Below are 18,339 nucleotides of genomic sequence, written 5' to 3'. Positions count from 1 at the left end.
TCCCCACCGTGACACTTGCTTCCCCCCCCCCCCCACCCGGAGGGGCTTCCTAACCCTCTCTTTGCTTCAGCAACCCGTAGACATCCCTCCAGCAAGGGCCTTCACTTTGACCACATTGTGAGGTAGGGAAGAAGGGGACCTAGCAGCAGCTCTGGGTCCATGGCACCCCCCCCCCACACACAGTATCACCTTTCCCGAGGTTGGGCCCTGGCTGTGGGATCACCTGCTCACTCCCCTCCTCAGATGAGCTCACCCGCCTACAGCCTCAGCCCCTGTGAGGGTGATGTAACTCCTCTCCCCCGGCATCCATATGTACCTAGGGCCCTGGGCCCTGGCTGGTGGCTGGGGCAGCAGCGACACAGAGCTTTCCCAGAGGATGCGTAGCAGGTCAGGGAGTGTATGAAGGTGGCCCTGGTTCCTACCCTATCTTCTCCTGGTTAGACAGGGAGGCAGCTCCCTCTGGCTACAGTGGCCCTGCTGTTCCTTGGGGTCACAGATGACTCCCTCGCAGATGCCCCTGCTTTTGGTGGCCTTGTTCCCTCCTCTCCCTGCAGAGGCTTTACCCAGTGAAGCAGTGTGACCATGAACCCTGGAAGATGGGGGCCTGTGCCTGTGAAATGGCCAGTAGCCATTGGTTGGCCCCCTGTCATCAGGGATGAAGCTGAAACATCTGCAGCTTTTGTGGAAAACCATCACCCTCCATGAGGTTGAGGGCTGTGGGGTGTAACCCTCACCCATAGACAGTCTACCTAGTCCTCCCTCAAGGCCCACCCTCCAAAGCTTCCTGAGTCTGTTGGTCACTCCAGAAAGGAGTCTCTCTGGGATCAGGGTGCTCAGGGACACTGGTGGTATTAAAGGTGCTGATTCTTTGCTGCTTGGAAAACTGAGGAGCCCAATATGAGAGATGGACAGATAGCTGCAGGGGAAGTCCCCACAGAGGTGCAGGTCCCTGGAGACTTGAGTGGGACTGTTCTGTGGGAAGAGGAGTGTTGCTGACTCAGAACTCGGGCATGTCCGCTGCTCAGTGCTCAGACCTGCCAGGTGAAGCTAATCTCGGCTGTCCTTCCTCAGTGGTGGGTGGGCTTTGATGGCTTCAGCCAATCTCTTTGGAGTCTAGGTGGGGACAGAGGGGGAGGTGCTTCAGAGTCAGTGCATCTAAATGAATCGGAGTCTAAATGTAAAATCTCTAAACATGTAGCAACCTGCATAAACTCGCAAATAATTTATCTAACGTGTATGTAGGATGGACTTTGAAATGAGGGGGAAGATTGATAAAAACCAAGATTACTGTTTTATTTTTTTGTTTCTTTGTTTTTAAAGAATTCGATTAATGATGAATGGTTTGCCCATGGAGAAAGATCTTTTGGAAATTTTCAAATGAATTTTTTCCCCCTGGGCAAACTTAACCAGAAAGGAAAGTGTTTTCCACGCACATTCACCAGTCCCTACTTTCTTTCCTCCTGTTTTACCCTGTACTTACCATGCCTCAGGCAAGTCTGGATTATCTTCAACCAACTGGTCAATTCATAAGTATTTATTTGTTAAAAAACTCACTATGTATCTAGCTCTGTAAATAGAAAAAGAGCAAAATCCCTCTATGAGAATATGTAAAGGTGGAAATTGCTTACTGGAAATATATTGATCTGATTTTTTTTTTTTAAACAAAACCCTTATTCCTTGGCCAATTAAATGTTTCCTGCAATCACTTGTGGCTGGTCATTGCTGAAGAGCTGTTGCCCCCTGCAGGCCACACATGGCATTACAGAAATGCTGGCTTCTACTCTGCAGGCTGGAGCACTCCCTACTGCTAGCACCTCCTGGGTGTAGCGCTTAACAATTAACTGAAAAATTTGTTCCTCCCGGGAGGTCCTGGATGTCCCCACGTAACAAGGGCTATCAGCTGGATTTTCTTTCGATTTGAGCACGGACCAAAGGGACAGAGCACACTTTGCCAGTGAGAATAGACTCACGGGTTTTAAACCTAATTTCATGGCATTCTAGTTTCAGTATCCCCATCAAAAACTGACAGTTTTACCTGCTCTGATGAGGAGAGGTTTGTGTTTTCATTTCGTAATCGTGTAAGGGAGAGCAAGAAATGGTATTGACTGGTTTCTCCCATTTGGTTTATTTCCTGACGCAGTAGATGATCTGTCATCATGCCGGGACGGTCTTGGTTTGTGCTGTTTCTCAGAAAATTATGAATGGCTCCCTGTTTGCTATCCTAAGTGTCCCAGTTTGGATGATAGTTCCTTGGTCATCGGCTTTCCCCCAGTGATGTGTTAATGGATGGTGCATGCGATCTGTAAAACACTGGGTTCTGCCCCTGGGAAGGACATACTGGCTGTACTTTCTGGCAGATGTAATTCTGGCCCCAACCCATCCTATCCCACCCAGCTCCACACGACCTGGGCAGCCTGTAGGTGTTCAGAGACATCCATGTGACATTTGGAGCCCTTAATAAAAGATGACGGTGGCCCTGGCCATGTGACTCAGTTGGAGTGTTGTCCTGTAATCAAAAGGTTGCGGGTTCAATCTCCAGTCAGGGTGAGTTTCTCTCCCACATTGATGTCTCTCCCTTTCTCTCTCTCTCTCTCTCTTTCTCTCTCTCTCTCTCTCCCTCCCTCCCCCCTCCCTCTCTCTGCCCCCCTTCCTCTCTTTCTCTGGGGGGGAAAAGAAAGAAAGAAAGAAAAAGATGACATTGGAACAGAAACTTGTTTGAGTCTCAGGGTATGTCAGATTTGGTCTAACTAGAAAGTAGGAGTGTTTCTCTTCAGAATGTATAAATCTTTCGCATTTTACTAAACCCGCCAGATGAGGGATCTGCTCTGGAACCCTCCAGTAAAGGCCAGCAGCCCCTGGGGAACCTTATGCTTCTGTGATGAGCCAGGATGAAGCTGCTCAGACCCCTAGGCCACTGCAAGGGCTCCTGAAGGGCTCCCCAAAGTGAGAAACCCTGCAGCTTTGATAGGGCCGGGGTTTGGGCAGCAGCTGACTTCTCTTATCTCAAACCACCCCTGGAGATTGAGGGTGGAGGAATGTACTTTGCAAGGCTTTGGGAGAGGATACAGTGTTGTTCTTGACACTTGGAAACAGAGATCCACTCCCAGATATCCAAAGCAACTGGGAGAAACTGGTTGTTCAAACTTCCTAGCAGGTGTGGATGGGTTCCTGGCTCTTTGCACATCCCATTTCCCCTTCCCATCCTTAGACTTGGACTTCTGCTCATGGCTACCAACTCCTGTAACCCAGAAATGAGCTCCCTTCTCCATTCTGCTGGGTTAGAGGTGTTCAGGGAGAGTTCAGGAAGCACTTTAAGCCCAGGAATCCTAAGGGTTGTGGGTCAATAAATTAAATCCCCTTGTGAATTCTGCCTACAACTGTCACTAAATGTTTCAGTATGGTCTGTGTCCCTCTGGCTTTACCTCTGGGCGAGACTGGGGGATCAGGCAGGGAAGTTGGAGGGAGACAGGGCTGCTCAAAGGCTCAACCTCAGGGCCTCCGGGAGATATCCAGGCAGTTGCAGAGCCACCTGGCAGTGCTTTGGGGCTCATGTGCTCTTTGCACTCTCCCTTGCTTCCCCTGGAGGATATGACACCTGTCTCAGGGCTGAGGCTCAACTGCCCTCTTATCCCATGGCTGATGGGCCTCATAGAAGTGGAATTGTCAGCATTTGTCTTTTCTGTAACTAGCTTATTTCACTTAACACAATGTCCTCGAGGTTCATCCATGTTGTAGCATGTGTTGGAAGTTTCTTCCTTTTAAAAAAATTTTTTTTAATTGGTTTTTAGAGAGAGAGGAAGGGAGAGGGAGAGAGAAAGAGAAACATCAATGTGAGAGAGAAACAGCGATCCGCTCCCTCCTGCAAGCCCCCTACTGGGATCAAGCCTGAAACCCCAGGCATGTGCCCTGAACAGGAATCAAACCTGAAACCTTTCTGTGCATGGGACATGCCAACCAACCGAGCCACACCTGCCAGGTGCAATTCCTTTCCCTTTTAAGGCTAAATAATACCCTGTCACTTACTTTTCAAAAGAAAAATGTATTGGAATCTTATTTTTCTGACAAACTCTTGGCCAGTGGTGCGTGGGCTGTCTTAAAGTATAAGAATCACAACTGAGGGCAAGTGGGGTCCGGTGCTTCCCCCTTTCCAGGTGGTTCCTACAGGCGAGTATTAAGGAATGCTTCGGCGTTACTTCTCCCTTCTTCCCAGCAGAGGGCAGCATGCCCTGAGCAGGGCCAGCAAATTCCCGTTGGAAAGTGCGCCACCGCAGCTGGAGAAAGGGGAGGGCCCTGTGACACACTGAGGTTCTGCATGATTGGTGTTGAATCTCCCAGTTGTTCTCTCCTTTAAGATATGAAACAAGTCTTCACCTCAACAGTCATTTATTGAGAGTCTGTTGTATATCAGTGCTTTCGCATTGATTTATCTTTTTTGTTCTCACAACATTTCTCTCCTTGACTTGTAGATAAATGAAACCCACGGAGGTTAAGGGATTTGCTCAGTGCCACATAGCTTCTAAGTGGAGGTTCAGGTATTTGAGTTCAAGACCAATGTGCCCTCTCCCCCCTTATCTCTTCCCTTCCCTCCTGCCCTCTCCTCTCTCTTCTTTCTCCCTCCCCCCCCCCTTACTCACTGCCCTATCCATTACTAGCACAGACTGAAGAGGCTAAAGACTGTCACCTTTGACCAGGCATCTCAGGGTACTGTGAGAGATGTAGGCATATGGTTTATCTTGCCTGGGTCTACACAGCATGGAGCCCAGGAAAAATTTCCAGAAACAGGCTATTAGGGAGCTGCCAGGCCAAAGCTAAAGTAAAACTCTGAAATTCATCATTATATCTCCATAAGGACCAGAAAGAAAAGGGATCCAAACTTCTTCAGGGGATAAAAAGAAATCAAACTGAAGAAACTCCCAAAGTAAAATGTCCATCATGATTTTAGTTATATGTGGAATCTAATGAACAATGTAAACAAACAAAATAGAAACAGACCCAGAAAAGACCAATGTTCTTTCTAGCATATGCAAATATGCAAATAATTTTACATTAATATGTAAATTATTTTATGAACCTTTTAAATTCGTTTCCTCCCTCCTTTTCTCCCTCCTTCCCTCCCTTCCTTCCTTCCTTGCACAAATATATTGGACTCCTTTCCAGAGAACTCTTCCTTTCGGGAGGCCTGTCTAGTCCAACATAGCAGGGCCTGAAGGTTGGAGCCTCTCATCGTAAGGACTTTGCAAAACAGCCAGGCGTTTTCTTGCTGCCTCCAACCACTTTTAGGCTGGTAGTCTCTTGACCTTCGTATTCCTTTGCCCTGCCTGGCGCATCCAGTCCAGTGTCCTCTGGAACAGAAGAATCCTGTGGGGGAGGCGGGTGGAGAGCAGCCAATGGGAGTGTCCTGAGCTGGGGATCTAGAGGCCTAGCTAGTCCTGCAGAGCCCGTGATTAAACCTGAGAGAGGGGCAAGCCATCTAATGTCCCCTTTGTAAGATGAGGGTATAGAGAGGGATGCTCTCAAAACCCTTCTCCAGTTCTGGATTGCTCATCTCTGCTGGACATTGCTTTAGGAGTGGGCATGTGCCCAGGCTAGCCAATGAGATGAGAAGTCTGCTGGGGGACTTAGGGGAAAGGTTTTCTCACTTTTAAAAAGTCATAGGGAAGATACAATCCTTTACCTACAGTGGACATTTTGTGTCTGGATATGACACCTAGGACTAAGGCAACCAGTTAACTTATGACAATGAGGGCAGCTGGTCAGAGGACCAAGCCAGTGTGCCAAGGGTAACCAGGAGGAAAGACCATGAGGAGCTGTGGTCCTTACTGAGTTGTCCTGAGTCAACCAACACTGGATCTGCCCTATTTCAGGACTTCTTGTTATCTGAGCTAATTTATCTTTCCTTATTGTTTAGGCCACTTGGATTAGTTTTCTGTTATTTCCAAACAAGAGCTGCCTAATTGATAGTCACCTTAGGGTTTTCAGAATTGTGTGATCCCCAAAGTCTGAAGGCCCCCTTTTTTTTTTTTTTTTTAATTTATCTTTATTGATTTCAGAGAGAGGAAGAGAGAGAGATAGAAACATCAATGATCAGAGAATCACTGATCGGCTGCCTCCTGCATACTCCCCGCTGGGGATCGAGCCCGCAACCCAGGCATGTGCCCTGACCGGGAATCGAACTTCGATCTGGATCCTAGGTCAATGCTCAACCACTGAGCCATGCCCGGCTGGGCTGAAGGCCTTTTTTTAAGGAGGTCAAAACATATTTCAATCACAGACTGGGAATTAGACTTCATCTATTTATTCATTCGACAAATATTTATTGAGAACCTACCATTATATTTTTTAAAATTCTTTTACTCATTTTCTTCCCATAACTCAAAATGCCTGAAATTGAGATGTATCTTAAATAGATGGCATCTTGTGATCGCTGCTGGCCACGTGGCTTTCTTGGGGAGGTTGTCATTGCCTTTGCAGACATCAAAAGTTCCAGCACCAAAACGTGCAGAATGCATGTCAATATTTTGGCCAAAAAAAAAAAAAAAATTAAAATTAAAAAAATCCCAAATACTCACAGACCATGTTTTTAATAAATAAGAATTAAATGGTTGTGGGGAAGGTGGTGAATCAGATATGTTTGGCAGCACTTATGATATAGCCAGATCCCCAAAATTGTGAAGCTGGCTTATGAGCCCAGCACATATGATACCTAGTTCTTTTATGGATTCTTTTGAGAAATGCTGCATCACTCTGCTGCTTGAGCACAGCAGCGTGTGAAAAAAGCCGGGACTCAGATTTGTAATGAGAAGTTCTAGAAATATCTTAGCCCAGTTATTTCACTTCTTTTTCCCATTGCATTATGCACAAGAGTGATTTATGATGAAAATCTGTGACTAACCAAGTCTAAAAGAGCTCCTTCAATAACTGCAAAATAAAAATTCAGAGTGAAAGCATAGGGTCATAGCTTAACTGGCAGCATTTTTAGTTTCTTAGTGCTACATAAAATAATGGTGTGCCTAATGCTCAATGATGTCTTAAGTTGGATGATATGTAGTATGTGCCAAGCACTGTTCTGGTGCAGGGGATATGACAGTGAACAAAAGTCAGAACCCTGGTTGTTTGTTCAGGTTGTCTGTGGAGAGAGTGCTTCACACGTCATTCAGGGACCTACATGACAGCTGCTTTTCTGTTGTCAGCCGAGGCTTTGCTCTGGGGTCAGAGTCTTCAACCACCCATAAGGATTCCTTTCTACTCTTCATGGTGCCTGGAACTGGCTGGGAGCATCTCTGTTCTCATTTAATTGTCTGAAACTCAGTCACATGGCCACATTGCCCTGCAGGAGGGTCTGGGAAATGTAGTCCGGCTGAGTGCCCGCTAAAAAGGGTAAACATTGATGCTGATGAGCTGCCAGCAGTCTGCCGCACACTGTAAGCAACACTGTGGGAGTGGGGGAGAGTCCCAGCAGCCCAGAGCCTCCCTACTGTCTCTGAGGATGCTGTCCCGAATATCAGACACATCACTGAATAGGAAGATGTATAAGACAGAATATTAACCCCCTGGGTAACTAGATTTTAACAGCTAATGGAACCTGTGGGGCATATCTTAAATCACGAATCTCTGCTTCAGATATTTTGGAGCAGAAGAGTTTGAGGAGTGCCCGTAAGGCCCGGCATTTAACACTGCTGATCCCACCACTCCGCCTGCTCGGGGGGCTGGAGGGGACGGTTTGCTTGCTCAGTAGAGTATGTGTTAGACTGGAAATGCAGGGCCCCAGCCCCCAGGATACAGACCAGAGTGGCAACGGGTGCAGAGGTAACCAGAAGTCCTGCGGAGGAGTTCAGGTTTCACCAATTACAAGCTGTGTGACTTGGATAAATTAATGTTTCTGGCCATTGGATTCCTCAGTTGTAAATGTAGATTCCTCAAAAGCAAATGCAGCCATGATCCTGCCCTCACTACCTCACAGGCTGTTGAGAGGATCCAGAGAGCTGAAGTTACAGGAGATCTTTGTGGATGGCAAAGCTTTTTACCAACACTATCTCGTGTTGACGATGAGAGCACAGCGACTGCACCTAGGAGAGGCCGCGTGAACCCTCCTGGAGTGACCATGGTGGTCTTGCTTATGCTCACTGCATCTGATTTTCCATTCCTAGGGATTTGTTTGAAAGCATTTCCCTCTCCATCTGTCTGTCTGTCTGTCTGTCTCTCTCTCTCTCACACACACACACCCACAGTGCAGCCTGTTCCATTTGGTGTGCAGGGCAAAGCCTATAAGCCGGGGCCAAACCTCAGGGAAGGGAGGGAAGCTGGGGCTGGGGCTGCTTTCTCACCCCGTGTGATCACAGAATGCATTTTCTGTTAGCAGTGGTTGGCAGTGGCAGGCAGTGCCAGGAGGAGCCCACGTGCCAAGTGCCACGGCACACAGCTTTGCCTCCCCTCCTCCTCTCCACATGAACCATTGTGATCATTCCCTGAATCCTGTGATGTATTCCTGAGTTCTGGGTCCTTCAAGCCTTCCTGTCTCCTCTGGCTCCTTTAACAGTTACTAGAGTAAAGAGAGGCTGGGAACAAGATGCACCCTCCCCATTAGAGCTATGCAAATATGGCACAGCCAGGGCCGGGGATCTCTTCAGCCAAAGAGGTGGATGGCTGGTAACTGAGAAGAATTCACTTGGAAAGAGAGAGGACCCATCTGGAGCCTTCTGTTTTGATGACGGAACACCTGGCTTATGAGGCTGGGAAGGACTCTGAATCAAGGTATTATTGGCCACAGGAACCAGGACCTCAGGGCCTAGAACTGGGGACTCTGCCCCTGGGATGTGGGCTCTCTCTCTGCTTGTCTTTGCTTCTCTTTGTGTGTTGACCTTGCTCTCTCCCACTGCAAACACCTGGAGAGGACATGGCCACGGGCAGCCCCAGCTTGGCACCCAAGAGGAAAGAAAGAGGGCCTTTCTTGAGGTTCCCCATATCCATCCCAGGGAATAAACTGGTCCTGCCGCTCAGGTCATATGCCCACCACTTGGCTGAATCACTGCTGTGGGCGGGGAGAATGTGGATCTGTCATTGCCCAGGCAGTCCACCAGTGCAGAGGGACGTGGGAAGAATATGTGCAGAGGACGCACGCGGAGGAGTGTGAGAGAGTGTGTGTGTGTGTATGTGCGCGTGCAACCCATGGGGACTGGGGTGAGCAGTGTCGAGCAGCAGCAGCAGCAGCAGGACCACATCTTCCCTAGGCTCCAGCAGCTTCCCGAGGGCTGGGTCGGTCATGGCTGTCATGGCAACAGCCTGATGGGAGGGTCTGAAGGAAAAGAGTGAAGCAGGAATGTTTTGAATGACATTTGCCTATAGACGAGTCCTCTCTTGCCCAGAGCCAAAAAGTGACAAAGCCCAGCTATTTGGGTCCATCTCACTGAGTAGAGGGTTGTGGGGTTGAGTTTGGGTTTCCTTCCCTGAAATTGCAGGGAGGGCTGGCACTGGCACAGCAGGGTTGAGCAGAGCAAAAACCTTGGGGTCTTCACAGGATAATTAATAACGAGAAAACTCCCAGAAATGCTCCACCAGGCCTCCCAACTCTGCAGGAAAGGGACACTGTTAGTTTGAGATTCCAGGCTCTCATCTGCATTGTGAGGGGAAAGGCAGCAAAGGGCCGGTCCTCTAGAGGAATCGGGGCTCTGTGCAGACTGCAGAGGTGGAGCTCAGGGGTCCTTGCTTCCCTTCTCTCTCTCGGAGGCACCCGGTGCCTGGCCAGGGGACACCAGGCGCCCTTCTCCAGTAATCCTGGAGAAGGCCCTTACATTTCCTTCTATAGCTAAATAGATCTTCCTATATTCAGTGAGGTGCCACCCCTTACCCCAGATCCACCCTCAGAACTTGAAAACAGTAAGAAAACAACAACTCTGTCACTATTGCATTTTGTGCCTCTCCCCACCCCCTCCACCCACAAAAAGGCATTAGCCCAGAGCCTGCCACTCCCGATGCGCGTGGCATTGGTTCACCGTAGCGCAAGTGAGGCGGTCCATTTGAAGAGGTGACCCTCGAACAGTGATTCACAACGAAGTGGGAATGGAAGGGAACATTCTTCTGGGAGGGGGTAGGGTGGCACCATGTGGACTGTGTAGAGCAGAGTTTGAAAATACATCCAGTGTTCTAATATAATTTAAAATAAAAATAGTAAGAATCCAGCATTTTTGTCACCAAACCAGAGATAGTAGTAAAGCTTGACTGAATCTTTGTGGGTGGGCTGTGAGTTTTAAAATGTTGAGAATCGAGGTCTAAGAGATTGTTTGCCGGTAAGTCCCTTTGGGGGGACGGAGTCTCCCCAGAAGGGTAGAGGTGGCCCTTGGGACAGTGACCGCAGCTTGGCCAATTGCAGAAAGAATTGCTGCTCCTTGGGGCTGGAAGCCTGGGGACAGTGCCGGCAGTTCTTGGAGATTGGCTCACAGTAAATAAATCTCATTAAGGAGACCAATGTCCAATGTGGGCACACCACCAGGTGAACTGTGATCGACCTGGCTGTGTGTTTGCTCGGCAGAATGGTTTGTGGGGGACAGAAAAAGGAGAGCCACAGGACTGTCAGGAGAGTGGCTGTTCCCCTCCAAATGAGGACTCGGGGTTCCAAAGACGCCCAGAGAGAAAGAGGTTGCATGAGAAGGGCGTGGAAGGCAGTCACCGTGCAGCTGTGATGGAGCAATAGGTGATGCCCCGTGAGGCTGACCATTACCCCCTGGTTTTATTCTTTTTATGAGAAAACCCTTGAGTGGATTAGTGCCATCTCGGGAGGATGTGTGCTTTGTGCAAATGAGTGTGCTTGTCCACTGTAAACACTGCAGTGCCATCTGGACTGGGGGATGATTGACATGAACCTCTTTTCCAGGGCAGGTCAGTTTCTGAAAAGGTTTTTGGAACCGTGGAATTAAAGGCCCAACTGGGAGTTGTGGTGACTCTGCCAAGGTGTGGAGGATGCCAGGTGCCTGATTAGAGGAGGCCAAGGGACTCTAAAACAAATATGCTGGCCCTGCCTGGGTGGCTCAGTTGGTTAGGGTGTCATCCCAATAGGCCAAGGTTGTGGGTTTGATCCCTGGTCAGGGCATATACAAGAGACAACCAATGAATGTATAAATAAGTGAACAACAAATCTCTCTCCCCCTCTTTCCTCTCTCTCTAGAATCAATCAATAAAAAATAAAAATAAAACAAGCATGCTAACTGCATACAACCACCTGCCTGAAGCAGTGAACCTGCCCCAGATTGTCTGCCACCACGTATTGTTGCTCAGGTGTTGCAGGAGTGTGTTTTGTTCCCAACAAGCACTTAGCAGCTTGTAGGCAGGGGCTGTATTTCATAAGCTGTGTGCCCCTCAGGGGCCTGCTGCAGCCGCAATACACTCACTCTCCACCTCCAGCCCAGAGAGGGCTTACTGACACAGGGCCTGATGATAATATTGTGACGCTCCTTGCTGTTGATGGCACATTTTCACCTCCATTGCCTCAGCTTACCCTCCCACACCCACCAGTCACCCCATAAAGAAACAGGCTGGTGCTCTTACAGTTTCCATTTTAAAGATGAAAAACAGAGGTCAGAGACTGCTGGCTTCAAGAGAAGCTTGACATCCCACTCTGCCTAGCCCTAAAGAACAGGATGATGCCAGGAGTGATGCCAGGAATGCTGTAGGCCTACAGAGTGGGAAAGGAGGCCTCCTTGGGCCCTTCTCCATGCCCAGGACTTCCCTCCCGGAGTGAGAATGAAGTGTGCGGATCGGGCCTGCTCTGCCTGCATCTTGGACAGAAATTCTTACTCCCTTTCCCTTGACATGTTTTTCCTGGGACTCACCTTTCCTTACTATGGGAGTGTTAAGTAGTTTTGTGGATTCAAGAGAATCCACAAGAAAAATTGGCTCCTTAATTGAGGCTCCAGCCTACATTAAAGAGTTTCTCACAAAGGGCAGCTTGGCAAACAAGCTTCAGTAATAAGCAGTTTGCATTTTCTGCCCTGTGATAGGAGAGGGTTAGAGGGTACAGTGACTCTACCCGTATACTGCTATCCTGTCCTTGCCCTGCTCACACCATGCACTAGTCACCTGCCCAAGGTCCTGCTGCCACGAAAGGCAGAACTGGGGCTGGAACTCAGGCTTTGGACCCAGGTACCTGTCTCTTCTAGTCTTGACACAATGCCAAGCCAAGATGGGGGGACGGTCCTACAGCCTTGAACAGCCTGTGAGGAGCTTTGCACACCGATTCAGGGTTTCTACCTGAGCTCCACACTCATTTGTCAACTGTCCTGCAGCTGCCCTGGGAGACAGGGTGGCCTGTCACCTGAGACAGCTCCCACAATCTGACCACAGCTCTTTCCCCAGAGCCTGTTACCCAGCGTGACTTGAAGTCCCTGGGAGCTTCTAAAGCTGCTTGAAGCAGGAAATTATTCTATATCTAACTTTCCTTCTCCCTCCTCACCCTCCCTCCCTGTCCTCCTTCCTTATATCTTTCCTTCCCTCCCTCTCTCCTTCCATCCACTCAGATCTAAGCAGATGCGTCCCTGCAGCATGCTATCCACTATCTCCTGTAGGGTAAGAAGCACTAGAAACCGAATACTTCCCCTGAGTTGTGAGCCATGCTGAATTATTCATAGACCAAATCCGTTGCAAATTGCAGAGTGATTTTTCTTCAAGGTTGTGGTTGTGAGGCTACGGGGTGAAAGGATTAATGAATACACCTAACATTCACGGAAGTTAGAAATGCTGTCAGAAATCAGACAGTCAAAGGTCTCCATTTCATGATGCCCTAGGCCAAGCGCAGGGAAGAGAAATTCCCTGTGAGGGACTCACACAGCCTTGGCCTTGCATGAATGGACCCCTGGTCTTTCCGAACTCTTTGATCTGTGGGTTGATGAATTAAACACACCAGCAGATAGCTGGCTTCACTCAACCCCTACGTCTGTGTGAAATCCATCTTCCCCTTAGCTGCACCATTTAGAAGGGGGCCAAGGTACCCAGAGTTTTCTGACCAGCACTAGCTGGAGGTGGTGAGCTCCCTGCCCTGAAAGTGTTCAAGGTGCTGTGATGAGCAACCGTCAGGCATGCTGTGGGCGGGGCTCCTTCTTTGGGTGAGACTGGACTAGATGTCTGTGGATGGCCATTCAAAGCCATCCTGTTGATCAGCTTGGGGATTAATTAAGATCATCCCCACATTTGAACATCTTGAGATTCTAGAATTCAGCTACCTCTACTGAGAATAATTTGGTCTCAGAGCAAAATCTAAACTTTGATTCTCTTAGACTAAAAAATTGGTTGGCTTTATCAGATGTTGCTTCTTGGTTTCACCTGCCACCTGTTGTCAATCCCCTCCCTGCCTCCTAGTCTTCATTTACTCCCTGCACGCCCTACTGTTGGCACCATTCTGCCAGTGATTCCCGGAGTCTCCCACAGCCTCTCCTACCTTTACAGCTGTGTGACCTTGGAAAAATCACCTAACCTCTCTGACCTTTTCTATTCTGTAAGATGAAAATGGTAACACTCCTTATTTACAGGATTATGAGGTTTAAAGGAAATAGTATAGATAAGGCACTTAGTATAGTGCATAGCCCATCCTTCCCAAAATCCATTGTACATTCTTTGGACTTTGCCCTTGACTGTGATATATGCTGTTCCATAGACCACTCTCTCCTTGCTGTGGCAGAGACTTCTAATTGTCCACAGTGTCCATTCTCTCCTCTTAGTTTAAGCTTGACACATGGCTACTTAGCCAGAGACTGTATTCTCCAGTCACGCTGGCAGCCAGAAGTGGCCATTTGACTAAGTTCTAGCCAGTGAGATGGAAGCAAAAGCGATGTATGCAACTTCTACAGGAGGAAATTGTTGGCTTTCCATGTCTTCTTTTCTCCTGGAATGTAGAAGTTGTGCTGGAGGGTTAGCTTTGATCATGCAAATAAGACAAGGTAAGATAGAAGGAAGCTGGTCTCCGGACAGCCTCGTGCACTGGGACCATCTACCCAGCCTGGACCACCCACCCGCCTATAGACAATCATGCAAGAAAAAACTAAGCCTCCTCCCAGCCTTCTGCTCATCCCTTGGCCCTCAGCTCAGACATCATTCTCCCTAGGAAACTCTCTCTGACCCTCCTAGGACCAGCACTGCCTGTGAGCTTTAACCCACGTCTTCACTGGAGCACACATCACAGGGTTCTAGAAAGATTGTTGGCATGTTTGCAACCCCCACCAGACTGGGAGTGCCTTGAGGCAGGGACCATAATCTCACCTGCCTTCTCTTCTTAGGATCTGGAATATTGTAGACACTTAGTAAATGCTGAATGAATCAATGGTAGTACCACACACTTAGAAACTGCCTTGGCTTTTGTCTAGGTCTGTGAGGTGTAGCAGGAGTCACCCTCACTATTTTTGCCTTGAAAACCTGAGAAAAAAATAGAGTATCTTGGTAAACAGTGTGGGGATGGGGTGGAGGGAGAACCCATACATCAAATTTAATTAGAAAAGGTATGCAAACTCCTTTATAATTTGTCTTTAATTTATATACAGCTATGGAGTTCTGTTTACAAATCTGGGATGGGGCCGTTTGGTGAATTTCTCTGGTCACTGTGTAGAGGGAACTCTGCACCTTCCAATGGACCAAGGCCTTGGCAGCTGACTCTGAAAGCTGGAGATCTGGCCCCATGCCAGCCTTTCCTTGATGACACTTCCCGAGAGCATTGGCCTTGGCAGCAGTTAGATGCTGCTGCTTTTTATTAGTGCTTCCTTCTCTTTTGCCAGCTCCTTCTTTGGGGTTCCTTGTGCAGACAGCAGCTCTCACTGAGGCCTGAAAGTTGAGAAGAGCAGTCTGCCTGCCTCCCCACCCATTAGCCTTGGCTTCAGGACCTAATGCACAGCACCCCCCAAACCGACCTCCAAACATGCACAGTTGTGATGCCACAGCTCAGGAGGCTCAGAAACCCCGCCCACAGTCCTGAGGGCTCAGGGGGCTCAGGGACCCTCAGCCTGGGCTGTAAGCAGGCCTGGAGGGGTTGCATTTGCCCCAGAGCAAGGGGGCTGCATACTTTAGCCAAAGAAGAATGAGACCGATGCTTTTGAGAAGAAGGAACCACCACCTCAGAGCAGGGCATTCAAACCCCACATTTGCTTGTCTCAGGCATGTCCTCTGCTGTGACAAGTAGATTATGGTGGTTTAACTGACCCTAGTCTTTGAGCCAGAATCCCACCCATTTGTGGAGAGATATAAAGGGCTGGGCTTCCTAGGCAAGATTTCCTTGCTCAGATTACCTCCCCCATGGGGTACAGGGGAAGGTGGGTGTCATGAATCTTTGTGATCTTCTATTTTAAAATATTCAGGATATGTTGGTTCTATGTGGTCGCCATTTCACACTACATTCTAGCATAACTATTGAGAAACATGCACAAAGGTCTTAAGAAAAACTGCACCGGGGGAAATCTAAAATGGACAGTTTTATGCTTTAACTTACTTTTGTCTGAGAGTTAGAAATAGAACTGCCTTAATTCGGCTTTTGGGGCGCAGGTGCCTCCGGAGCTTAGTTGAGGGTGAGTGATCCCACCTAATGGACTGACTGACAGAGTGTGATTTGGGTTGAACATGGAGACCTGTAGCCAGGCTCTCTGCATCCCTTCCTTCCAGCACTTCCTCTCTGAGAGTGAAATTAAGAAAAATAGTTCACATGGTTGGTTACCTTTATCTCAACAGAGCTCAACTTTTAGAACCACCTAATTAAAAATAAGATTAAGAGACCGCTGTAGCCAGATGGCAATGGAGCGAGGGCCCATAGGCGGGGAGGCGCTGCTGCGGAGCATGCAGCCCAACGCCCTTCAGAGAGCACCCAGAGCCGGAGCCCTGGGCGCTGCCAAGCACGGTGGCCCAGGGGCTGCTGCCCACCCCTACCCACCCCGGCCTGGGCCTCGGAGCCCAGCTGGGCTGCATGCCTCGCCCATGCGCCCCTGGAAGCCCGCACACAGCAAAAGAAACCATCAACAAAGTGAAAAGACAATCTTCAAAATAGGAAAAAATATTTGCAAACCATATATCTGATAAGGGCCAAACTATATAAAGATGTTATACCACTCAATAGCAAAAACCCCCAGAATAACCCAATTAAAAAAGGGACAAAGGACCTGAATAGACACTTCTGCAAAGATTTACGAGGCCAACATGAGAAGATGGGCAATGTCACTAGTCATTAGGGACATGTAAATTAAAACCACAATGAGATACCACCTCACATCTTTTAGAATGGCCACCATCACAAAGATAGATAAATACTCCGAAGATGTGGAGACGCACTGATGGTGGGGATGTGAATTGGTGCAACTACTATGGAAAACAGTACAGAGGATCCTCAGCATATTAAAAGCAGAACTGCCATAGGGCAAGAGTAGGTTTATAGTTGTGAGTCTGTAAAACACATCGAGTTTACTCTTTTATTATTATAATCATAACCTACATGTGTTTTTCCATTCGAACAGCTGTAGGCCTACTTTAGCCCACCCCTGTATGATCCAGCAGTTTCACTTTTGGGGATATCCAAAGGAAACAAAAACGCTAACTGGAAAATATGTCTGCACCCCCATGTTTATGGCAGCATTATTCTGTGACAGAGACATGGAAGCAAAACCTAAGTGTCCATTGATGGTTGAATGGATAAAGGAATTGTGGACAGTGGAGTATTGTCAGCCCGAAAAAGGGAGGAAATGGTACCATTTGTGACAACATGGATGGACCTTGAGGACATTATGCTAGGTGAAATAAGTCAGACAGAGTAAGACAAATACTATATGATCTCACTTATATGAGGAATCTTAAAACAAAAATCCAAACTCAAAGAGATCAGATTTGTGGTGCCCAGATGGTGGGGTAAGGGGAGTTAGAGGGATGCAGTCATGAGATACATACTTCCAGTTATAAGGTAAAGAAGTCCTGGGGATGTATTGTACAACATGGTGACTATAGCTAACACTTAGGAAAGTTAAGAGAGGAGATCCTAAAAGTTCTTATCACAGGAGAACATTATTTTCTTTTTTCTTTTCTTTCGATTGTATCTATATGAGAAGAAAAATGTTAGCTGAACCGATTGTGGTAATCATTTCATAGTAAATGTAAACCAAACCTTTAAAAAAAAGAGCGAGAGAATAATAGTAAGAGCTTTTGACTGAGCACATATTAGGTGCCAGGCACTGTGCTGTTCCCTCCTGTGCTTTATTTCACTCAGCCCTCACCACAACCTGTGAAGTAGGTACCATTATTGTCCCCACTTTACAGATGAGGAAACTGAAGCTCAGAGAAATTATGTAATTTTGCCCAAGGTGACCCGAAGGCCAGATGCATCTGACCCTATAGTTTTAACCATTACACAATTTTCAAAAGAGGACTGATTCTCTAATATCTTATTATTTTTATTTTTTCCATTGCTTTTCAGAGAGAGTGGAAGGGGGAGAGAGAGACACATCGATGTAAGAGAGACATCAGTTGGTTGCCTCCCGCACGTGCCAGGGCTGGGGATCAAGCCTGCAACGAAGGAATGTGTCCTTGGCCGGAATTGAACCCGGGACCCTTCAGTCCATAGGCCAACACTCTAACCACTACGCAAAACTGGCCAGGGCAAGAGGGCTGATTGTCAATGAAATGGACAGAAACCAGGTTCTCCCACTTTGGGAAAGGCTGTGTCCTTTTCCATGCCTGGTAGTCATGGAAAAACACTCCCCAACCCTTGTATTCACGTGTAGGGAAGGAGCTGAAGGGGAATTAAAGAACGAAAAACAACAAAATAGGGTGTCTGCATTTCTTTGTCTAATATGAGACTGGCTTTGCCACTGTGAAAGTCCTATTCTACCAGGTACAATGATTTGGCACACGCCCTGACGGGGGCCAGGGATGGAGCCTGCAACCGCAGGATGTGCCCTTGACTGAAATCAAATACGACACCCTTCAGTTCTCGGGCCCACGCTCTAACCACTGAGCCAAAACGGCTAGGGCAAGGCCATGCATTTTCATTTTGCACTGGGACTGCAAGTTATGTAACTGGTCCTGTAATCTAGGAGATAAAAATAACCCTGTTTGACAACGAGTAGCCACAGCCATGAACTAGTTACCCAGAGCCAAAGCTGACATGCCTGCGGCATCCTTTGTCAACTCTCTTTGTGTGGAGTAAGTGACCATGGGAAGCAACCCAAAGGAGACATCCGCTGCCCCACCCTGCAGCGAGAGCTGGTGGTGACATCAGAGCAGGAGCTCAGCACTAACCCCATCAGAAGAGTAAAGGGGAACAGAGATGGAGGGAGCCCTGGTCCTATTTGAAAATCCCAGGAGAGTGGGGATAGGTGGCTCAAGGCTCCATGA

The sequence above is a fragment of the Miniopterus natalensis genome, chromosome 1 (genome assembly GCF_054644295.1).
Source record: "Miniopterus natalensis isolate mMinNat1 chromosome 1, mMinNat1.hap1, whole genome shotgun sequence".
Classification (NCBI taxonomy): Eukaryota; Metazoa; Chordata; class Mammalia; order Chiroptera; family Miniopteridae; genus Miniopterus; species Miniopterus natalensis.
This window is presented reverse-complemented; position numbering follows the sequence as displayed.